At 38.4% G+C, this 24,754-nt stretch overlaps 1 pseudogene; it reads right to left on the bottom strand.

Annotated features, from left to right (window-relative positions):
* Window positions 1-752: 752 nt before the first annotated feature.
* On the bottom strand, window positions 753-5,295 carry LOC150034915 (uncharacterized; annotated as a pseudogene).
* Between the last annotated feature and the right edge of the window lie 19,459 nt (window positions 5,296-24,754).

Genomic DNA, 24,754 nt, shown 5'->3' with positions numbered 1-24,754 from the left:
TTGGTGGGTGTCCTTCTTCTTGGAGAAGTTCGAGATTGTCGATAATGGTGGAAGAGGAAAACTAGAGGAATCAATAAAGGTGATGTTGATTTCTTCTCTTCTTCCTCTTTTCTAGCATGCTTATAATTTTGTTTGAATGTTTATCCTCCAATGCAGGTTTTATTTACTGTTTTTGTTTTCATAAAAATTGAATATCTACATCCAAGGCGTTCACACGTTTTCGCGGGAATTAGATTCCTTCAGGTTGAATATAAACTCCAATGTTTTTGGTCCCATTGATGTATCTAAGCACTTGTTTTACTGCCTTTCTGTGTATGTCCGTCGAGGCACGTAAAAACTGATTAAGATGATTGACTATGTAGGCAATGTTATGTTTCTATAGGAGAGGATCAGCAAGGGGAGTGCCACTATTGAAAGACAAATGTTTTCCCACATGGAGCAAGTTTCACATTGTTCATTTCAAGTTTGAATAACATGTCATCAATGTATTTTGACTAGTTTAAACCCCAAAGTCCAGATAGTGTTATTTATTGAAATAGGAGAGAAAGAAGACGACACAAGGAGTTTATGTTGAAAACCCTAATTCAGGGAAGAAAAACCACGATAGAAAAGGACTTATTATTTTAATATCCTACATACAATAGATCCAACCTCAGATATAAATAGAATGAGGTGAAACCCTAATTTAGCAAATATAGTATAAATTACAAAAATGCCCTTAGTGCTAATTCAACGTATTTAAACACTCCCCCTCAAGTTGGGGCGTAGATATCGGCAAGACCTAACTTGCTAATACAAGCTTCAAACGTTTGTCTCGATAACCCTTTCGTAAAAACATCTACAACCTGTTGGACTGAAGGTACATAGGAAATACAGATAGCTCCACGGTCTAACTTTTCCTTAATAAAATGCCTGTCAATTTCCACATGTTTGGTTCTATCATGTTGCACAGGATTATTCGCAATACTGATGACAGCCTTATTATCACAATACAGCTTCATGGGCCCCAAACTACTCTCGTGAAAATCAGATAAAACATTATGCAACAAGATTTCTTCACACATTCCCAAATTCATAGCTCTATACTCTACCTCAACACTATTACTAGCCACCACACCCTGTTTTCTACTCCGCCAAGTTACCAAATTTCCCAAACAAAGGTAAAGTACCTTGAGGTTGACCTTTTATCAGACACAGATCTGGCCCAATCTGAGTCAGTATATGCCTCAATGCTCTGTGTGTCATGTTTTCTGAACACCAAGCCCTTCCCAGGGGTGGACACTAAGTATCTCAAAATTCGAGTCACAGCTTCCATGTGCTCCTCATATGGACTCTGCATGAATTGACTTACCACACTCACAACATAGGAGATGTCGGGCCTAGTATGAGATAAGTAAATCAGTTTTCCTACCAAGCATCGATACCTCTTCTTATTCACAGGAACTCCTTCCGAAATGCATTTCAGTTTGCTATTGACCTCAATAAAAGTGTCAATAGGTTTGCATCCAGTCATTCTTATTTCCTTCAACAAGTCCAGAGTGTACTTCCGCTGAGATATAGATATTCCTGCTTTTAATCTTGCCACTTCCATCTTGAGAAAATACCTCAAACTACCAAGATCCTTGATTTCAAATTCACCTGCGATCCTTTATTTTAGCTTAGCAATTTCTATCGTGTCATCTCCTGTTATGATGATGTCATCAACATACACTACCAACACAGCAATCTTTCCTAAGGGTGATTTTTTGGTAAACAAGGTATAATCAGAATGCCCCTGAACAAACCTTGGGACTTAACAAACACGGTGAACTTGTCAAACCATGCCCTAGGGTACTGCTTCAACTCATATAAAGACTTCCTGAGTTTACAAATATGATTCCCAAACTTAGCTTCGAAACCTAGAGGTGGACTCATGTAAACTTCCTCTTCTAACTCCCCATTTAGGAAGGCATTCTTTTCATCTAGTTGATGTTGGGGCCAATCTTTATTTACGGCGACAGACAGAAGAACATGAATCATGTTTAACTTAGCCACTGGGGAAAAAGTTTCTGACTAATCAATCCCATACGTCTGAGTGAACCCTTTAGCAACTAACCTGGCCTTATATCTCTCGAGTGTTCCATCAGACTTATACTTCAATGTGAACACCCATTTGCAACGAACTATTTTATGACCTCTAGGGAGAGCTACTAACTCCCAAGTCTTATTTGCCTCGAGAGCTCTCATTTCCTCCATTACTGCTGCTTTCCACTCGGGAACTTCCATGGCCGCATGTATACTAGTAGGTATTACTAGAGAATCCTACTGAGTAGTGAAAGCCTTAAAACCAGGAGATAAGTTACTATAGGTCAGAAAACTATGCAAAGGGTACTTTGTACATGACCTGGTTCCCTTCCTCAGGGCAATTGGCATATCCAGAGTGGTATCATAGTTGTCAGTTTTCGTCTGTCCCTCTTCAGTATCAGACTTTTGAGCATCTTCTTGAAGATCTTTCAGCACCTCATTACCTCCTGAAGCTTCAACCTTCTCTGAGCTCGTCTCATCATTTTCTATGTTCTCAAACTTCTCTTCAAGACTCTCCTCTAAAACAATGGGATCTTGAACCTGAGCTGATTCCGACGCTTGGACACTTTCCGATGGAACAGCAGGGGTTTTCTGAATTTCCTCTCTAAGATTCTTCCTATAGTATGTTATCCAAGGCACTTGTCTAATAGGAAGAACCGACACGGGAATAGCAGGAGCAGACTTAGGTTCAAGACTAGGTAGACTAGGTTCAAGACTAGGTAGACTAGGTCCAGGAATATTAGGGCTAGGCTCAAGTTCAGGAATATTAGGACTAGGCTCAAGATTGAAGCTAATAGGCACAAAATACGTGGAACTGTTAGTCTCTTCATTCGTGGTCTCCCCCTGAAGATGACTAATGGGAAAGAACGGTTTATCTTCAAGGAACATGACATCCATAGTGACAAAATATTTTCTGGAAGATTGGTGAAAGCATTTATAGCCTCGCTGATGAAGGGGATACCCGAAAAACACACATTTTTGAGCTCGTGGAGCAAACTTAGTCTGGTGTGGACCATGAGTATGAACAAAGGCTGTACACCCAAACACATGAAGAGGAACCTCAGGAATAATACGGGTAGACTGATAGGACTCTTTGAAGCACGCAAGAGGAGTTTGAAACTTTAAACTCGTGAAGGCATTCTATTAATTAGATGAGCTGCGGTAAGAATCGCATCTCCCTATCGGTACGAAGGGAGAGATGCTGGAATTATCAAGGAACGAGCAACTTCAATGAGATGGGGATTTTTCCGTTCAGACACCCCATTTTGTTGTGGAGTATATGCACACGAGTTTTGATGGATGATCCCCTTTGACACTAGGAATTCTTGGAAGGTGTGATTGACAAACTCACGACCATTGTCACTCCAAAGAATGGCAATCTTTGTATTGAACTGTGTTAATATAGTGGTATAGAACTGTTTGAAGGTATATAAAACCTCGGACTTATCAGGAAGAAGATATACCCATGTAAGTCAGGTATGGTCATCAATGAAAGTTATGAACCATCGTTTACCAGACAGGATAGAGATACTTGAGGGACCCCAAACATCACTGTGGACCAGGTGAAAAGGCTGGGTAGGTTTATAGGGCTGAGAAACAAACGACACGTGAGGTTATTTAGCACGTATACAGACATCACAAGATAATGAAAAAACATTCACATTATGGAATAAATGAGGAAATAAATATCACATATATTGAAAACTAGGATGTCCAAGATGAAAATGCCACAATAAATAATTTGTTTCAGACATAGGAAACGAAAATAAAAGACTAGTCCTAAACAAGCTTCTGGAGGAAGTATCTTCATAAAGGAAATATAGGCCTATGTTATATCGGGCAGTGCCAATCGTCTTCCCCGAGCTCAAGTCCTGAAACAAAGTAGTATCTGGTGAGAAGAAAACTCTACAGTTCAAATCTTTTGTTATTTTGCTTATTGATAATAAGTTGTAAAAACTTTTGGGCACATGTAAGACATTTTGCAGAGTTAATCCCTGAAATGGTGACAGTTTGCCTTTGCGAGCAACAGGAGCGAAGGACCCATCCGCAATTCGAATCCTCTCATTTCCAGTGCTTGGATAGTATGAGAGAAACCGATCGCATAAGCCAGTCAAGTGATCAGTCGCTCCTGAATCTAGAATCCATAACTCATTCCCTTTAACAAGGAAACTAAAAGATTGAGGGTTACCTGATGGAGCAACTGTTCCGATATCTATGGTACCTGAATCACCAGGGTTGGTTACTAGAGGCTGTGTCTGAGGTTGTGCGGCCCCCTCAACTGATTTACCCACTAGAGCATGCCCAGATTTCGACTTGTCATTCGGGGGGCGACATTTACCATTCGGAGGGCGACTATGCAATTTCCAGCACTGATCCTTCGTGTGCCACTATTTTTTGCAATGCTCACATACTAGGGGTGTTTTACTATCATGCTTGTCACCATCAGCTCCAACGGACTTCACCCCGAAGGCAGCTGACTCTACAGTGGTAACACTCGGCCTATTCATTGCACTCGATCTATCTTCTTCTAATTTAACCTCTGAACAAACCTCCATGAGAGACGGTATTGGCTTCTGCCCTAGTATTTGACTCCGAACTGTATCAAATTTGGGGTGTAACCCTGTGAGAAAATCATACACACGCTCAACCTCTTCTATCTTGGAGTATTGAATTCCATCTTGCAGGCAGTTCCAGATGATCTCCCGACATAGATCCATTTCTTGCCATAACAACGACATCTTGCTGAAGTATGATGTTACATCCATGCTTCCTTGTTTGCATTCGTGAACCTGTTTACGTAGAGTATACAGGCAGGATGCATTCTGATGCCTCGAATATAACCGTTGGATTGCATCCCAAATATCTCGGGTAGTAGCTGAATAGAGTAAAGGTTTCCCGATTTGTGGTTCTATGCTACTGATTAACATTGAGCAAAGCAAAAAAATCCTCTACCTTCCAGACACGCTCTTGAGGATCCCCAGGATTCGGTCGTGGTATCTCTCTAGTCAAATATCCAAACTTATGGCGTCCCTCAAGAACCATTTTAATTGTTTGTGACCAAGAGAAGTAATTTTTCCCATTCAACTTCTTTTTCGTGATCATTCCTATAGAATTTCCTATAGTTCCAGATAAAAAATTAGTAGTAAGAAGAGTAGGAAACATTGATACCGGATTTTCTGAATACATCAGGGAAGAATCACGACCATTCAATCTGGATCCAAGGGCGGCCATCTGTTGCTGGAGACTAACCAATTGTTGTTAGAGTTCCCCATGTGATTCAGATCTGGAATTTTTCTGTCAAAAATCATGGAATTTTCTTCAACGGAATCACCTATTTGAAACTGAGGTTGAAATGGATACACATGAGGAAGAAGCTGTCCACTCTAGTACTGTGAAGAAGCTACTTCTGGAAGTCGGCGCTGATCCCAGACGGCTGCAAATCGCTCGTTTGCGCTGGCTGGAGAACGTGCGAAGCTGAGGGGCCTTCATCGATGGTGTTCAGCTGGAAAGGCTGAGTCTGGAAGCTAATCGGCGCTAGCTGGAGCAAGTCCACCACCCGCTGTTCGGCTGCGCCACCTGGGATGATGGTTCGGAGATAGCGGTCAACTGCTTGAATCACAGCCTCATTAATCAGTGTACCTTCACCTATCAAGTTTGATGATCAAGTTTCTTCTATCGGGGCTAGAGTTTCATCACCTTGCTCTGATACCATTTGATAGGTACAACGACTCTTAAACTATCTCCACAATGATATGATATTGTCCACTTTGGGCATAAACCTTCATGGTTTTGTTTTTGGTTTCACCCTAAAAGGCCTCATACTAATGGAGATAGTCATTCTTACTTATATACCCATGATCCTCCTCTTATCTAACCAATGTGGGACTTTGGTCGCATTCCCAACAATCCTCCCCTCGAACAAATGACCACCAAGCCTCCCCTCAAACAATGATCCATCCGTCTAACTCATATCTAGGCTAACTCCTTTTCACCCCAGCATACCACCTATCCAATAGAGTTTAACTACGGATCACACCATAACTACTTCCAAGGCTCCACTATGGTCGCATTCCCAACAATCCTCCCCTCGAACAAAGAACCACCGAGCCTCCCCTCAAACAGTCATCCATCCGTCCAACTCATATCTAGGCTAACTCTTTTTCACCCGAGCATACCGCCTATCTAATAAAGTTCAACCACGGATCACACCATGACTACTTCCAAGGCTCCATTTACATCTTTGTTCGGCACCGAGGATTCTATCGAGCATGGTTAATTCAGGAGCGTGGCTCTGATACCATATTGAAATAGAAGAGAAAGAAGACGACACAAGGAGTTTACGTGGAAAACCCTAATTCAGGGAAGAAAAACTACGATAGAAAAGGAATTATTATTTTAATGTCATACATACAATAGACCCAACCTCAGATATAAATAGAATAGGTGAAACCCTAATTTAACAAATATAGTATAAATTACAAAAATTTTCTTAGGGCTAACTCAACGTATTTCAACATTATTAAATGCCCAAAAGATAGCATAGTTTTCCTAGGCCTTTGAGAACAAAGGTGGAATCTAATTTCTTGATTAACACTGATATCATACTATTGTCATTCTTAGTCACGATCACATTGTTCACATAAATCAGAAGCATGAAAATGGACCTACTATTTCTGAAATATGAATAAGGAGGAATCTAACCTGGAATTAATGAATCACCAACCGAGGAGGACATTCTTCAGTGTATTATTACACACTTGTGATGCCTGTATTAGTTCGTAAATGGCGTTGTCAAGACGAAAGACATAATTTGGATATTAAGAATTAACATATCTAGGGGGTTGAGACATATAAACCTCCACTTCTAGAGTTCCATTTAAGAATGTATTATTGAAGTTGAGTTGTTGAAGATTCCAATGTTTAGAGACAACAAGACTTAGAATCACACAAATTGTGAAAGCTTTGACCATAGGGCTGATTGTATCAAAGAAATCAATGCTCAGCCTTTGGTGAAATCCCTTTGCCACTAGCCATGTTTTATATCGTTAAATATTTCCATCAGCGTGACGTTTGATGTGGAAGATCCATTTATTTCCAACTATGTTGAGCTTGGGAGATTGAGGGACTAGTCTCCACATTTTGTTCTCATCAAGGCCTTATACTCCTCATGACTGTTCGAACCATTTTTGGTGTTGTTTAATTCTCAAAAAGAGCCACGGATCAAAAGAAAATGTATATTACCGAACTACTCCTATTACTACAAAAATGTAGCAACAGTGGTAAGTATGGGGTTGAACGGAAAAATAGTAAAAAGAGGGTTTTGGGTTTTGGTTAATTTGGAAAAATGCAGACAAATAAATTGCAAGGGATAAGAATTATCTAATTTCAAGAGCAAGAGAGAACCTTTGTATTTTCAACTCATTGAAATCCTTTAATTAGATATGTAATCGATTTATGCATTCATAACATTCACTTGACATAAAAAGGCTAGCCTCTACAAATAAGGACAACTAGCTAGGACTGAAACAAGAAAGCTATCACTAAAAGCTATCACTAACTTCCATTGTGGTGTCTGGATGGCATTGATCACTCTTGCAAGTTCGATAACAATCTAGTCTTGTTGACCCGCAAAACCAATAGTTTAAAGATTCTCACTTTCCCTCCTATAATCATGGAATGAGTTAGTTGAACACGAGCTACCAGAGTAATTAAACCTCATCATTGGGCTAGGTCGGCTCAAAGAATCAAAGGTCTAAGCTTAGCCTCAATCTAAGCCCTACAAGCCTCAAGCACTGTTTAGGTCGGGCTTAGGCTAGCCCAACCACTTAATAAATGTAAGCCTATAGTCTAATCCAGGGACCTTGCTCAGTGAGTCAAAATTGGATCAGGCTTGGATTAGCCCTTTGGATCGAGCTTGGATTGAATAACTTATTAATCTTTATTTTAATTTTAATTGTAAAGATCCTTGAAACTTGAAAACTTCTTTATACAGTATGGAACCCCATTCATTCTTCAATTTTTTCAATGTGGGACAAGAATAGAGTGATTATTTATGGTTTTTCACCTTCTAACTCCCACCAAACTACTTCACAACAAACATTTATATTCTTCCCCCCTCTTTTGCATCTTAATATCTTTTATTCCTTTTTAATCCTCACTCGCTAACAAAGAAATTTTTTTATCAATGATAAAATTACATTTTCCTCAAACAAAACTACAAAAACAATGATAAAAAAGAAAACTAATGCTTTTATTATTTATTCATTCCATTATGTTTTGGAAATTACTGCATAATTACAATATGAGCACATCCCAATTAGGTTGGCACCTACTCATTTGCTAAACTATCACGAACAATTAAATTCAAAATATGAGCAAAACAACTGATACAAAAAGTTACTGGCCAATGGAGATTTCAAATAATGACATAAAAAGGAAGTAGCTAAGTCATTATTGCTAGCATTATCTAGTGTTAGAGACCAAAATTTATCAACAATATTCCATTCTTTAAAGTGATTCTAATATGCCATTTTCTATTATATAACCTGTATGAGGAGATTTAACCATTTTAAATGAAATAATTTGTTTGCATAATTTCCAATCATCATCAATCTAGTGTGCAGTCAAACAAAGATAGCCTTGTGATACAAGAAGTCCACATATCAGAGGTCAAACAAATTCTTCCTTTAAAAATAGAAAAAAAAAAAGGTTTTTGTAACACTTTTTTTTTGCTAAGAAAATTTTCATCACATCTATTCTTGCGGTAGAAGCAGAAAAACCTTCATATTGTGGGTTAAATGATATTTGAATAGTACCAGTAAAATCATGATTATGAATAAAAAAAAAGTAAATGGATGTTCTTCTCTAATTATATAATCTACTCGTTTTGATCTAGCATATTCTTTATGATAAGAAAAATTAGTTAAATTGTCTAATTGATCTTTACCTAATTGCATATTGAAAAAACTATACGATGACTAGTCATTTAGAACAAAGATGTTAAATGGAAAGTATAGACAAGCAATGTAACGACAAAACACGAACAACAAGAAAAACAAGTAAAGGTACACAGAAGTTGGTAAACCAGTTCGGTGAAATCTACCTACGTCTGGGGGATAACATGCCTAAGAAACATAATCCACTAATATTAAAGAGTCAAGCAATTACATCGTAGTACTTATCTATTATTCAATAACTACTACAGTGACTTATATAGAGACCAACTCAAAGATCATGCAGGCTCCTCCTAGATGTTAGACTCCCTCTTTATTGAATTTAGGCTCCCCTAAGTGGGTTAATATTAGTGTTGAATAGTTCAACTTCTGAAAGTATGTGAAACTCCTGTCCTATTGATTATCTTATGTTAGCTCAGTGAACTCCCTTTGCTGAAAAATCATGGGTTCTCCTTTAGATAGAGAACTCCTTCTCTAGAATGAAGTCTTAAGTTCCCCTAAGACAAAAAATCCATTCTCAACAACAATATCTTAAGCTCCATAAGGCAAAAATTATCTTCAAGGTATTGCAATTTTCAATGAATGCAATCGCGCATCAGAATACAACGAGTATAGATAAAAAGAACACAATGTTACACAATTCAGCCACCAAGAATAAAAACTCTTCAATGATAATCAAATGTGGCAACTCTAAAAGAATACCATTATTCTCCTTTTAAAATGTTGGCCAAGAAAGGAAACAAACTCCTCAATCAGAAATAATAAGTAGCACCTCAATTAAGGAAAATATAAGGCAAAATAAATCTGCAAAAAATTTTCAGATAAGGAAAGAAAATAAACTATAGGAAATAATATTGTCTGTGATTGATGTTAATGTTGGGACGTATGCCCTAAAGCCTCACAGTTATATATTATTTGAAATAATGATTGATTATTTTAGATATGCAATAATTCATTCATAAAATATCCAAGGTTATTTTATGTAACTTAAACATGTATATGGCTCACATACAGGTGGATCATGTATAAGTAATAACTTAAATGATCTGTTATAAATGGATAATGTTGGGTGCCTTATCCTAATGACACTACGAATACAACCCACTTTTAATTGTTATAATAGCTGTAAAGTGTTACATTTGTTGGGCTGATGACCCTTCACAAGTCCCAAATACTCAAGATCACCATTGAAGAGATGAAGAAATGGCTCAAATCAAATCAATTCTGCCAAATCCTCGATACTCTGAATTTGACGCTCGACTTCTTGTTACTCGATCCTCAATCTGAATTCCCTTCTCTTCTGACTAGCCTCTATTAAATCCTCAATGCAACTCGATGACAACAGAGTTAATACTCGATTGTACTTGATGGTTCTTGAATGATACTCGGTGTAACTTGAAGGTGAAAACGATGTACTCGAACCTACTCGATAGCGATGAATCGATGCACGATTGACTCGATAACTTGATTACTCGATGCAATTTGTAATGTAAATGATTGGACGCGATTTGCAGCAAGGAAATACTCGATCGAACAAGAAAGATAAGAGAAGAAGAAAAGAGACACACCGTAATGTTGCTTATGTCCAAGAGAAGATCTGAAATCTTTTTACTTTATGAAGATTGCTTACATATTTTTGTTTACAGAAAACTAAGAAATGTTGATAGCTCTCTTTTTTTAATTTGAAATCAATGGTATTTATAAGGTTATACCAGTTGACTGTTACAAAAAAGTTAGTTATAAACAAACTGAAAATCTGAGGTATTTGAGTCAAACTTCTTCAAATTCTCCACCTTGACTCCAATACCTTGCAATCTTCATGATCTTCCTGATTCTGACGGGATTGTCTACCCTGTGTCTAGAAGCTCAAAACCAACCTGTTCTAAACATTTAAACAATTTAAGCTTTGTAACAGGTTTAGTTAACATATCAACTGCATTGTTAGATGTATGGACTTTTAAAATTTCCGTCTCCCCTGTCTCAATTTTATCTCTAATGAAGTGATATTTGATATCAATATGCTTGTTCTAGTATGGAATTGTGGATTTCGAAATAAATGGATAGCACTTTGGTTATCACAGTAAAGTTTTACTACTGTTTCATCTATTCCAGTCTTTTAGCAGTCCCTTGAGCCACGAAGCCTCTTTGATAGCTTCAGTTAGAGCCATATATTTAGCTTCAGTTGTAGATAGGGCTACTATAGGTTGAAGTGATGCTTTCCAGCTGATTAGATTAGGACCAAAAAGGAAAAGATAACCTGTGAAGGACCTCCTTTTGTTCAAATCACCAGCATAGTCAGCATCAACATATCAATAAAGCTTTAGTTTTGGTTCAACTGACCTTTGATAGACTAAATTAGAGATTTTAGACCAAACTAGATACCGTAGGATCTATTTAGTAGTCTCCCAGTGTCTCTTGCCAGGATTAGACATATATCTGCTAACTAAACTAGCTGAATATGAGAGATCAGGTCTAGTAGAAATCATTAAATACATTAGGCTTTTAACAGCTTGACTGTAGGGTATGACAGACATCTGATTTTGGTGTTCTTGGTCAGAATCCTTAGAAGAGTTAGCAGAGGAAAGCTTAAAGTGTTGGGCAATGGTTAAACTCACAGGTTTGGCATCAATCATGTTGAACCTTTTAAGGATTTTCTCACAATAGTTGGACTGACTGATGCTTAGAATAGACTCCTCTTTGTTCCTATGGATTTCTATTCCTAGGACCTTGCTTGATTCTCCTAAGTCCTTCATATCAAACTCTCTTTTTAAGAGGTTTTTAATATGGGTTAGATATTCTTTAGACCTACCTACCAGCATCATGTCATCTACATATATGAGTAGATAACTTTATCCTTGTAAGAACCTATGTTTACATAAGCACATATGTCAAATGAGCTTCTTTTGAACCCAATGCTAGAAATATAGTCATTAAATCTCTTATACCAGCATCTAGGTGATTGTTTTAACATATATATAGACTTATTGAATAAGTAAAAGAGATTTTCTTTTCCTTTAACTTCAGGTCCTTTAGGTTGTGTCATATAGATTGTCTCCTCTAGATGTCCATGAAGTAAGGTAGTTTTGACATCTAGTTGATACAATTCTAGATTATTTTAAGCAACTAAGGATAAAAGAAATCTTATTGAAGTCTGTTTTACAACAGGAGAGAAAATCTCAACAAAGTCTATTCCTTCTTGTTGACTGAACTCCTTAGCAACCAATCTAGCTTTAAACCTAGGCATTTGATCATAGGATACTCCTTCTTTAAGTTTAAAAATCCATTTAGAAGCAACAGATTTATACCCTTTTGGTAGAGGAACCAAGGACAAAGTGTCATTCACCTTTAGTGAATGCATGTCCTCATTCATTGCCTCAATCCAATCCCTTGCATTAGCACAACTTGTTACTTCCTCAAAGGTAGTTGGTTCTTGGCTAGTAGGAGCTACTAGAGCATTTAAAACCAAATTCATATAATTCATTTCAGTATATCTAGCTGGAGGTGTGATAGTTCTTCTTTGTCTATCTCTAGCTAAGACACATTGGCTTAAATCAGGTTGCTCACATGTTGTCTCCTCATGTTCCTCTACATTTGCCTATATTTCTCCTGTGTTACTAGGTTGGCTAGACTCATTTGGTTGTTCGGATGGTATCTTCACCTTAAAACCGGTGTTGGATAACTCTCCTTCATCTTCTACCTTTTTCTCCTTTTGCATAAACATCTGCTTTTCTCTAAAGGTGATGTGTCTACTCACTAGGAACTTCCTCTCAATAGGATCCCACACTTGAACCCCTTGATGCCCTCTATAAAGCCTACAAACATACACTTGACTGCTCTGGCCTTTAACTTTCCCTTTCTTTGTGTACAAACCCTACATATCCAAAGACCATGAGGTTATCTAGGTTATAAGGATGATTAGTCCACTTTTCCTCAGGTGTAAGCAAATCTAAAGATGTGTGAGGGCACCTATTTAAGGTATACACAGTATAGGATGCAACCTCTATCCAAAATCTTTCCCCTAAGATAACATCAGAGAGCAACCACCTAACCCTTTCCATTATGGTTCTACTTAACCTCTCAGCAACCCCATTTTGTTGAGGTGTATACTTTACTATTCTATGCCTAGTTATATCATTCTCACTACAAAATTTATCAAAATGTTCATTGCAAAACTCAAGCCCATTATCGGTTCTAAAGTATTTTAACATTTTAGATATTTGATTTTCTATCATGGCTTTCCATTCTTTAAACTTCCCAAATACTTGGTCCTTAGTTTTAAGAAAGTATATCTAGCTTTTCCTAGAAAAATCATCTATTAATGTTAGAAAATACCTTGAGCCACTAAGGCTTAGTGTAGACGATGGTCTCTATAGGTCAGAATGGACATAGTCCAATGCTTCTTTGATTGTGTGCTGAGATTTTGTGAAGCTTTCCTAGTTTCTTTTGAAGGAACTCTTATCAAAGAGTACCTATGAGCGGAAGCAACATCGTTCCAAATTCATTGTAATAGAAATACAACATTCACAAACATACAAACAAGTTAAGCATCTACTAACAAATTACAACTTATTTTCAACAAATAAATACAAAGGAAAAAAAGACTCACCTTTGAAGAACCTTTCTTCTGTTTATCTCTCGCTCTCTCTTGGATCAGCACCTCTCGCTATCGTTGCAATGCCAAGCCAATCGTCTACCAAAATCTCTCGCTCTCGTACAGCAAACGAACCATCTTCTCCACGAACAAGCAGCAAGGAGGACACCACCACTCAGTGACATTGGTATTCTTAGAGTGAGAATTCAGGAGGTGTGAGCTCTGTTGGATTTGGTAGAGGGAAGGAGGAAAGAACAATTGTATTCAACGACCAAGCAACTGGGAGAGTTTAGAGTCTATTGTCTAGACTGGTGCTATTGTTGCCGTTGATGTCCTAAAGTCTCGTGTCCTTTAGCTTGTAAACAGTTTGTATGAATGCTTCTATTGTATAATGTATGATATATTACTTCACATCTTGTTTTTCGCTCAGTTGCATATTTTGTTTACTTTACCACAAACCAATAAACATAAAATCCCTGGTTATCTGTATGTGACTCAAGCATGTATGTGGTGACATACAAGTGGATCATGTCTTGAGTGATAACCAAATTGGTCTATAGTATATGGATATAGGAGGGAAACCTTACCCTGGTAACGCTACGGATGTGGCCCGCTTTGTGGAATGATCAAAAGTATTGTGACTTGTCACAGATGGTCTGATCCTGATCCTTAGTGTTGGGGACATGTGAGTGGGGGCATCCTATACAAAGAGTTTGCATAAGACCTAACCACAAAGTGTTAACGTCTCGTTATATAACACCATTCATGATAGAGACTTCACTTCACTAGGATGACCATAGGTAACATGAGCTCAATCCTGAGTGAGTTGGGAACTTCTACCATTGAGGGCGATCCTTGGATTTGTATGGGTGCGAGTGGCTAGGTCGCCAATTCAAACCTACCATTTTGGGAATTCGTCTGATTTGGGAGCTAAGAACTCAGTTACACAAAATGGAATTCACTCCTTCCCTGAGGCAGGGGTAAGTAGATAGATAGCTCCCTTAAGGGTTGATTCCAAGGCTTGAACGATGTGGCACCACACATCTTCTCTTGGCCCAAGAGGTGTTCACACATAGTTGGACTATGTTGTATTGTTCATTAGAGGAATCAATGATACGTAAAGAGTGAGAAGTAACTATAGGGGCAAAACGGTAATTTGGCCTAATTGTACTTACGAACATTTGTAATGGAATATATATGAGGTAAAAAAAGTTCAGTTGTTGGTCTTTAGTGGAATGCCTGACAGTTAATGGATAGTAGATCTCGTGGCTAAAGAGTTTCAGCTATTCACGGACCGTTGGAGCATCGAGCCATAGGTTCATTAGGTACCCTAGGTAGCTTGGATAAAGTCGAGAATTAGTTTGGGTTAATTTGAAATGTTCAAATTGATAAGAGGAAGTTCGATTATATATGATATATTTGAACTGGTTAATTATATATGATATAATTGGCTAAATGTATGAGATACATTATTTTGGAGAAAATTAGATATAAATATGATTTATATCAAGTAGAGGAGAAATTAGTATAGTAGATATGTGATATCAAACTACAGGGTAAAGATATAATATGATTATATTTATTAATAATTTAATTGGTTAAATATTTGATAATTAACCTAAAATCTCTCTCGGACGTGCTTTAGTGGGAAAACAACGTCGATTATTGTAACCAAAGAATAAAAATGAAATTTGGTTTCATTTTTGAAAGGTTCAGAAAAAGATCGGAAGGTTTTGCATTGGTGTGGAAATGTAAACGATCGCATAAGTCGAGAGCCTATACGATAGTCGCTCAATGCCTAGATGATCACATACCTCGCGCCTGAATAATCACACGCTATTCCTAAACGATTGGATAGCTTTCCTAAATGATCGTATAGTGTGTCGTGATTGTTAAATGATTGTATACCTTTTCCTAAACGATCGCAATAAAATCTACACGACCGTGTAGCTTTTTCTAAACGATAAGCATCTAGCTATACGATAGCTTCCTTTCCTCTCCCACTTTCTTATCGTCTACACGACTAGTTCTTCCTTCTACCTCTACAAACTCACCAAAGACCATGCCTTGGGTTCTCACTCTGAGAATACCTAGGGCTCTTTTCTTGTGGTGTCGTCCCCACTGCGTTCGTTTGTTTGCGGTTGTTCGTGCTGCTGTAGTCGATGCATCTGCTGAGCGTTTGTTGATCGGGTAGAGGTCTTTCGCTACCTTGAGTTCTATAGCTTGAAAAGCATCTTCAACTGGTATGAGAACTCTCTCCCTTGTTATTTTTTGTTCAAAGCATGTCGTTAATTACTGCTTGTTTGCATAACTGTGCGTTTGAATGTATATGGTGTATTTCGGTCACGGTGAAATTGGAGCGATTCAAACGTCCTCATGGAACTCTTCGTTAACAGATCCTTCCAATTGGTATCAGAGATTGGTTATGATACTCCAATTTCATATGTTGCAACAAAATTACATATATGTTCTTGGTGGGTGCATTTCTACACTGTTTAATAGTTAAATTGTTGTAGATGTGTGGATTAATGGATGTTTGCCTTGGTTTGATTTAATTCTTTTACATTTGTGGTTGTTTAAAGGCCTCTACGTTTTTTGGGCATTAATAATCGTTATCGAGTCTGTATTCAATCTCTGTTTGAGTTTTGAGTCGTTCGTGAAGAAGATCGGAACAAATGTTGCGGTTCTTCAAGGAAGGAGATGATCAAGTATTGATCTCATCGTACAGACGATGGGGTACACGATTGCTGTTGATCGCATCGATTAGACGATGGGGAATGCGATCAAAGGTTGATCGCATCATGTCGACGATCGGGTATGCGATCGCTGAGTATCATGTCGTGTAGACGATGAGATGCTCGTGTATCGTTTAACGCACACGCGCATTAGACGATCATTTAGGTCAGCAAGCTTAGCTTAGTATCTGACTAAACGATCGCTTAGTAACGCAAGGTAAATCGTTGACCTGTCACCGCGTTAAGCGATCGCATAGATGATCAGCTTCACAGCCTCATTGTCGTCTACATGATCGTTTAATTTTGCTTCTATCGTCTAGTGCGCACTAGACGATCGTCTACCTACGGCGTTTACTACACGATGGAGTCCTCCTGGCGGTTCAAGACACGGTTTGCCTATGAACCAGTTTGCTCGATGAAAAATGTAATAGATAGGGTTCTTTCATTCTGGTTTTTGTAAAGGCTTATCCTGATCCATTAATCATATGGTATGCACATATAGTAAATCCAACCTTAGGTTATGCATTGGTTATACATCATCTCTTTATTGTAAATGTTATAATTTAGAAAAGCATGATTTAATTATGTAAGAGCATGCTCATGCATCATATAATATGAGAGTTATAAATTATGCATGCATAAAAAGCATTGACATGCATTATCTTTATATTATAATTGTTATAGTATAAGGGTGAATGATAGCATGTTTGCTTGGTTGTTACGCGTTATATAAAAGTTATGTATAGTAATGACCGGACATCGCATGAAACATGACACATAGATTACTTTATAAGTGTTATAAACACCTCGTTGTGTGCAATGGTTTTAGTTGTTTCTTTTTAATAGTTAAAGAGAAATTAGAACTAAAAGAAATAAGAAAGACATACATGCTCACTTAGGTTTAATTCATGGTTTTACAGTGTTTAAAACTTGGATCATATAGACCTAAGATTATGGTTCTAATATGATTAGCAACCCTAAGGCTTTAATCGTTTAATTAGTTTTATAGGATTAAATTGGCTAATAAAAGGTTAAAGTGTAGCAAATCTATCTATAAAGGACCTTTTGTCTAAGACGGGTTTTGTCTAGGTTGGGGTATTTAAGTTGACGGAAACGTAACACCCCTACCTGGAAACTTACTTGGAAAGGTGAATTAGATAGATTTGATGCATGCATGCAAGTTAAAGACTGTCCATTAAAGTGTTTAGATGTGACTACTTGAACTTGTTCATATTTCATAGACAAATGTTGTTTATGAGCAAAGTTTAAAAAGACGACTTAGACTAAAATCAATAGCTGGATTATCTAGGTTAATGAACCCTTGGTAGAACATTTAATGGGAGGTACTTGGGGCATAAGATGTTTCACTTAAACCTTTCACATTTCTCCTAAATAGTCCACACCGTGAGATCTACCCTTGGCCTAGCGGGACCTTTGGCATGTTCCCCTAACGGATGGTGTTTGGGTAGGTCAATATCAAGGTGGATGGAGAGAGTGTTCATAGTAAGTGGGAGTAGGAAGTGCGACAGAATATCCATCGGTCTCCCTCGTTGGGTTGAATAAAGTTACTGCGTATCGTCTCGAGGCACCTGGGAGTGTCCCTCTAAAGGATGGCAGTTTTGCGTGTTTCTTTATTTGATCTGCTATAAGAGGATAAGGTAACTTAGTCTCTTGTCCTAATCAGCTTCTTCCCTACGGTGGGCTCATTAGGGCAGGACTCTGGCACCAAAAGCAAAGGGTCACACTTATGCGAAATAGTTAAAGGTTAACGATTCTGGACCGAAAAATGGTGGCTGTTAGGTTTAGTTCCAAGAATTGGTTTTGCATAATAGTTGAGAATGTCTCATCCCAGCGAAGGGACAATTGATCACCCCACCGGTGACGTTTGTCCTGCCTCACTAGGGCATCATCGCAAAATAGAAGTCTATAACTTACGGTACTTGAAACTGTTTTGCAAAACTTATTGGTTTAAAAGTGGTTTAGCAAAATGTAATAGAGGTTTGCTCGTATTTTCAGCAATAACTCTTTTTCCAAAATAGCAACAGCCACGTTGGCTTCGTTGAGCGCCGAAAAATTGACTGGCGATAATTTCGCAACATGGAAACACATGATCACGACGATCCTAATCATCGAGGATCTCATGTTCGCTCTCACGGAGGCCTATCCTCCTATTCTAGCTCCTAATGCCGCTCGAAATGTTCGGGAGGCATACGAACGATGGACAATGGCGAATGAGAAAGCCCGAGCCTACATCCTGGCAAGTCTTTCTGAAGTCTTGGCCAAGAAACATGAGCCTATAGTCTCAGCGCGTGAGATCATGGAGTCCCTGCGGGGGATGTTTGGACAACCGTCTGAATAGCTTATGCATAAGGCTCTTAAATATATATTCAACCCCAAAATGGAAGAAGGAACCTCTGTTCGTGAACATGTGCTAAACATGATGGTCCATTTTAATGTGGCGGAGTTGAATGGGTCTACCATCGATGAGGGCAGCTAGGTTAGCATAATCCTGCATTCTTTGTCGGAGAGCTTCCTGCACTTTGTTAGCAATGTGATTCTTAAAAAAGTGAAATATAACCTTACAATTTTCCTCAACGAGTTGCAGACCTACCAATCTTTACTAAAAAGTAAGAACTTGAAGAACAGTGAGGCAAATGTTGCTTCATCCTCCAAGATGTTCCATAGAGGTTCGACCTTAGGAACGAAGTCTGCACCTTCTACTTCTAACTCTGCAAAGGGGAAGAAGAAGAAGGGTGGTAAGGGAAAAGGGAAGGCGCCTGCTAACCCACCGCCTGTTGCCCCAAGGAGGTGTCCATCGGTTGCTAAGGGAAAGTGTTTCCACTGCAACCAAGATGGACACTGGAAAAGGAACTGTCCTCAGTATCTGAAAGAGAAGAAAGCAGCCAAGGCTAAGGCCAAGGTCGATAAAGGTAAATATGATTTACTAGTGCTTGAAACTTGTTTAGTGGAGAATGATGATTCAGCCTGGATAATTGATTCGGGCGCCACTAACCATGTTTGTTATTCTTTTAGGGGATTAGATCTTGGTGAGAGCTAGAGTTTGGTGAGATGACGATGTGAGTAGGCACCAGGCATGTCATCTTAGGCCTTTTACATAGAATTATGAAGGTTGTTAAGCAGAATATGCAGCAATTATGCTAGGAATACATGAGAAAGTGAGCTTGCGTCGTTCAGCATGATGAATCTTTGCTAACCCATTATTATGCGATATTATGCATTCAATGTTCTATTTTTGTAGCTAACGCAGGAAGTGGACACAAACGCGAAAATCGGACCACCGCATAGATGACTGCATGCGGAGAAACTCTCCATCGCAAAAGCGAATGCGTTCGATCAATGCATAGATGTTGCGGTAATCATCCGCATGCGTCCATCGCATGGGAGTTGCGTTCGTCAAGCGATTGTGGTCATCGTGTAGAGTTGCGATATTAAGTAAATGCGATCACCGAGTGATTGTGGCTACACGATAATGCATGATAAAGGGATCCACGCAAGGTTGGTGAAATAAACGCATCAACGCATCTACCTCAAGAAAATCAAAAGATGATGTTGACATTTCACCTACCACGCCATTGGTAGCAGAGGTTCATTGGCAGCAGAGGTTCAGAAAGGACTAAATGCGCCGAATGTCAGAATCAGAGCAGTCCCTTAATGTTGTCGGCGATCCAGGCTTTATATAAATAAGCCGATGAGCAGAAATTCAACTTGTCCAGGGATTACCCCTGCAACCCAAGGTTTTCTCTGTGACCCAAACAAAGCGTGAGAAGGCGCTTGAGAGTTCTTCACCTCCTTCATCCATTCCGAGTGACGACCGGAGCCTTCGACCAGAGCTAGATCTCGAGAGAATCAGCTCCTCCGCCCATCCATGGCACCACCAGCAGCCTTAACGCACATCCGTTGGAAGCAAGTCTTTGGTTCCAGCCGGTCATTTCATTTTCCCTTCTTTTCTTACATTGTATTGTATATATTTTGTGATTAAGGAATTAATACAATTTTTTTTCATTGCATTTATCTATTTTCTTCGACTCCATTTCCATCTTCTTTACTTAGCATCTTTAACCATCATTGCATTACTTAGTGAGATTGCTTGAGTATCACATACTTAGTCATGTGGATTAGGGATATGAAGCATGTAGCAAACCACCGAGAGGTGTGCGTTGCATGAGTGTGTGAGTAACCTTATCTACTTGGTGTGAAGCTGTAGCAATGCCTGTCTATAGGCCAACGCAATGCTTGTCTATGAGTAAAGTCAACAACAACCAACTACCCGGGAGGGTAAGTAGTTGGTCACATTAACCAATGTATGCATTGTTTACTAGAGATAGGAATAATCTTATGTCAATAAAGTTCATGTGGTTACCTTGTCTATGAGCGCATCATTCATCATTTAGGCATACTTGGGAAAGTAGTCTAAAACCCAAATCTAAGACTCGAGAGAGCGGATTGGAATGCATAGGCAAGAATGGGAACTTAGGGATAAACTCTGTTTGCTATCACATAGTGTATGCACCCTATGGATAGGATATTGCATGCGTCCAGGAAGTAGGATATGGTGGTTGTATGTGGTCCTCTCGACACTTATGAATACCCACCGCATACGTCCTAGAGTTAGGCTCAAGTGTGTGTAGCATGATTGCACAGCTTGCGTTGACTAAGGTTGCCTTTGCGGTCACTCTTAAGTATTGCAATGAAAACATCTCCGTATTTTATCTATTTTCCCATTCATTTTTTCATGTCAAGAGTTGTCGTGTATCTACCTCTCATGCATATTCTCATTGCGTTGTCTGTTAGCTAGGAGTAGGAGTAGTGTTAACTTAGAAACCCTCCCATCCATTCTTTTATTCAATCGCCGCATTCACATTACCGCATTCAGCCAGCTACAAGTCCTTGTGTTTGACCTCGGATCACCCGAGAAACTTGTGTTCGTGTTATACTTGGCGTGAGCGCAAGAAAACTTGTGACAGGATGCATGGTCATCGCATACATTTGTTAACGCATATTCATTCCAACGCATGATCATCGACGCATGACTATCAACGCATACCTTAAGAACATGCTTCCCATATTGCTTCCAAGGGATTTTATTTGTTGAGTAAATTGACATCTAATTTCCCGTCATCAGAGGGCTCCAGTTAGCTTTATAGAATAGGTTTCTTGTTTTGAATGATGTATTTATTGTTCTCGAACTAAAAAAGAACCTCATTTCTGTAAAGTGTTTATGCAATGTAAATATACTGTCTCTTTTAATGTGGATAAAGTGTTTATTCATAAAGATGGTGTTTTTATTTGCACAACAAATCTGGAATCTAATTTATATGTGCTACGGCCGTTAGCCATTAATTCCCTCCATAATACTGAATTTTTTAGAACTGTCGTAACTCAATCAATACGTCGACATATTTCTCCAAAATAAAATGCCCAACTTTGGCATCTGCATTTAGGGCACATCAATCTCGATAGGATTGAGAGATTGGTGAATAATGGACTTCTAAGTGAGTTAGAAAAAAATTCTTTATCAGTGTGCGAGTCTTGCCTTGAGGGTAAGATGACTAAACGACCTTTTATTGGAAAAGATTTTAGAGCCAAAGATCCTCTTGAGTTAGTACTTCTGACATTTGTGGTCCTATGAATGTGCGAGCCCGAGGTAGCTATAAGTATTTTATCAGTTTTAGTGATGATTACTCCAGGTACGGGTATGTTTATCTTATGCAACAGAAATCTGAATCCTTTGAAAAGTTCAAAGATTTCAATGTTGAAGTTGAAAATGCATTGGATAGATGGATTAAAACACTTCGATCGGATCGAGGTGAAGAGTTTTTGGACTCGACATTCCAGGACTATTTGATAGAACATGGAATCGTTTCGCAACACTCAGCGTCGAGTACACCTCAACGAAATGGTGTAGCAGAAAGGAGAAATAGGACCTTAAACATGGTTCGCTCGATGATGAGTTACGTTTCCTTACCAGACTCGTTTTGGGGTTTCGCAGTGAAGACTACGGTATACATACTCAATTGTGTTCCTTCCAAGAGTGTTGCGAGAACACCTTTGGAGTTGTGAAACGAGCGTAAAGCTAGTTTACGTCACTTCTGCATTTGAGGTCCCCCTGCACATGTGCTTAAGGCTAATCTCAAGAAGTTGGAACCACGGTCGAGGTTATGCCTCTTTGTATGCCACCCCAAAGGTACACGAGGGGGTTATTTTTATGATCTGACGAAAAATCAGGTGTTTGTTTCAACAAACACTACTTTCTTGGAGAAGGATCATATAAGGGAGCACAATCCACGAAGCAAAGTCGTGTTGTGTGAGCTTTCCAATGAAACAACTGAAACTTCAACAAGAGTTGGTTAAGAGCCTGCTACATCAGCAAGAGTTATTGATGGGAGTTCATCCAGTAGGTCGGTTCCACCTCAAAATTTGAGGGAACCTCGACATAGTGGGAGGGTTGCGAACCCGCCCGTTCGCTATCTGGCTTTCACGGAAATCTTGCTATGGTAGCAAATGGTGACGTTGAGGATCCATTGTCTTATTGGAAGGAAATTGATGATGTTGACCGGGATGAATGGGTCAAGGCCATGGATCTCGAGATGGAGTCGATGTACTTCAACTCAGTATGGGATCTTGTAGATCAGCCTGATGGGGTAAGTTCTATAGGTTGTAAATAGATCTACAAGCACAAACGAGGTACTGATGGGAAGGTACAGACCTTCAAGGCTCGACTTGTGGCAAAGGTTAAAGTCGATCCGCATCCTCCTGTCCATTGCAACTTATATAATTATGAGATTTGGCAAATGGACGTCAAAGACGACCTTTCTGAGTGGCAATCTTGAGGAGACCATTTATATGGTGCAACCCGAGGGATTTATAGCCCAAGGTCAAGAGCAAACGGTTTGTAAACTGAATCAGTCCATTTATGGACTAAAACAAGCGTCACGATCTTGGAACATACGGTTTGATACTACAATCAAGTCATATGACTTTGACCAAAACGTTGATGAACCTTATGTCTACAAGAATATCACCAATGTTTCAGTAGTCTTCTTAGTGTTGTACGTAAATGATATCCTACCCATTGGGAATGATGTAAGTCTACTGACTGCAGTTAAGAATTGGCTAGCGACCCAATTCCAAATGAAAAATTTGGGAGAGACTCAGTTTGTTCTTGGTATACAGATCTTTTGGGATAGTAAGAACAAAGTGCTAACACTGTCTCAGGCATCGTACATTGACAAGATGTTGCTCAAGTATGTTGCTTTTTTGGTACTTAATCTCAAATTAATTAATTTTAATTAATCAATGTTTTGATGATAACAAACTCAATTTTTAATTACTGAAAATCTTAGTGTTTTAATATGTTCATAGCGTAAGCTCAGAACAACGATTCCAACACCTCTTGAATCACTCAAATCAGAGCTAAAACGAAGACGATATGATCGAATCAAGTCTATAGAGAAAATACCGTGGTGGATGACGTGGCATAACCAGACCATTTGCATGTAGACATGTGGCAGCATATTGGTTGAATGATGGATCATTAAGAAATTAACATATGATGGACTTTTGATTTTTGGATTGATTTAAAATAAAAAAAAATGAAATTAAAAAGAAATTTAAAGGGAAAATAAATTTAATATTATTTTATGTTTGTGTTTAACGGCTAGTTTTTTACACATGGTATTTTTTTATTTTTTTATTGACTTTAAAGAGAATGAATTTAAAAAGAAAATGAATTAAAAGGAAAAGGAATTTAATATTATTAACGGCTAGTTTTTTACACATGGTATGTTTTTTTATTTTTTGGATTAATTTTAAAAAGAAAATGAATTTCAAAAGAAAATTAATTTAATATTATATTTTGTTTGTATCTAACGACTAGTTTAGTTTAAAATGTCCACCATTGATTTTTCTTTTCCAAAATCCAATGGTCCAAATTAAATGTGGTTTCTAAAAATTTTTTCATCTCTATATAAACCATCTTCCTCTCCAAATTTTAAACTAACAAATTTTACATTTCATAATCCTCCCAAACTCAAAAGTTCCATTGTGCTCTCTCTAAGTTCCCAATTTTTTTTTTCTTTTCATCTTATTCTTGAGAGAGTGTTATTGTATTGTGAGGATAAATTTGTTGAGTGCTTAAACTTGTAAATTCACTCTAGTGAGAGTTGTATTGTGTTCTTCAAATATTCAAACATTTGTAACAGTTTGATCCTAAACCATGGAAAGGATCGGGTTTGCTCTTGAACTCGTAAAAGGAGCGGTGGTGTAACGGTTGGGCTCTAATCCGTGGAAAGAGTTGGAAAGATTTTATTCAAATTCTCAAGAGGCGCTTGGGGAGTGGAGTAGGTCGAGTTTGACCGAACCACTATAAAAATTACGATGTCTTCTTCCCT

Source organism: Benincasa hispida, chromosome 7 (assembly GCF_027475165.1).
Source record: "Benincasa hispida cultivar pf3 chromosome 7, pf3_genome.v1.1, whole genome shotgun sequence".
Lineage (NCBI taxonomy): Eukaryota > Viridiplantae > Streptophyta > Magnoliopsida > Cucurbitales > Cucurbitaceae > Benincasa > Benincasa hispida.
The sequence above is the reverse complement of the archived record's forward strand: the minus strand, read 5'-3'. Positions and strand labels throughout refer to the sequence as shown.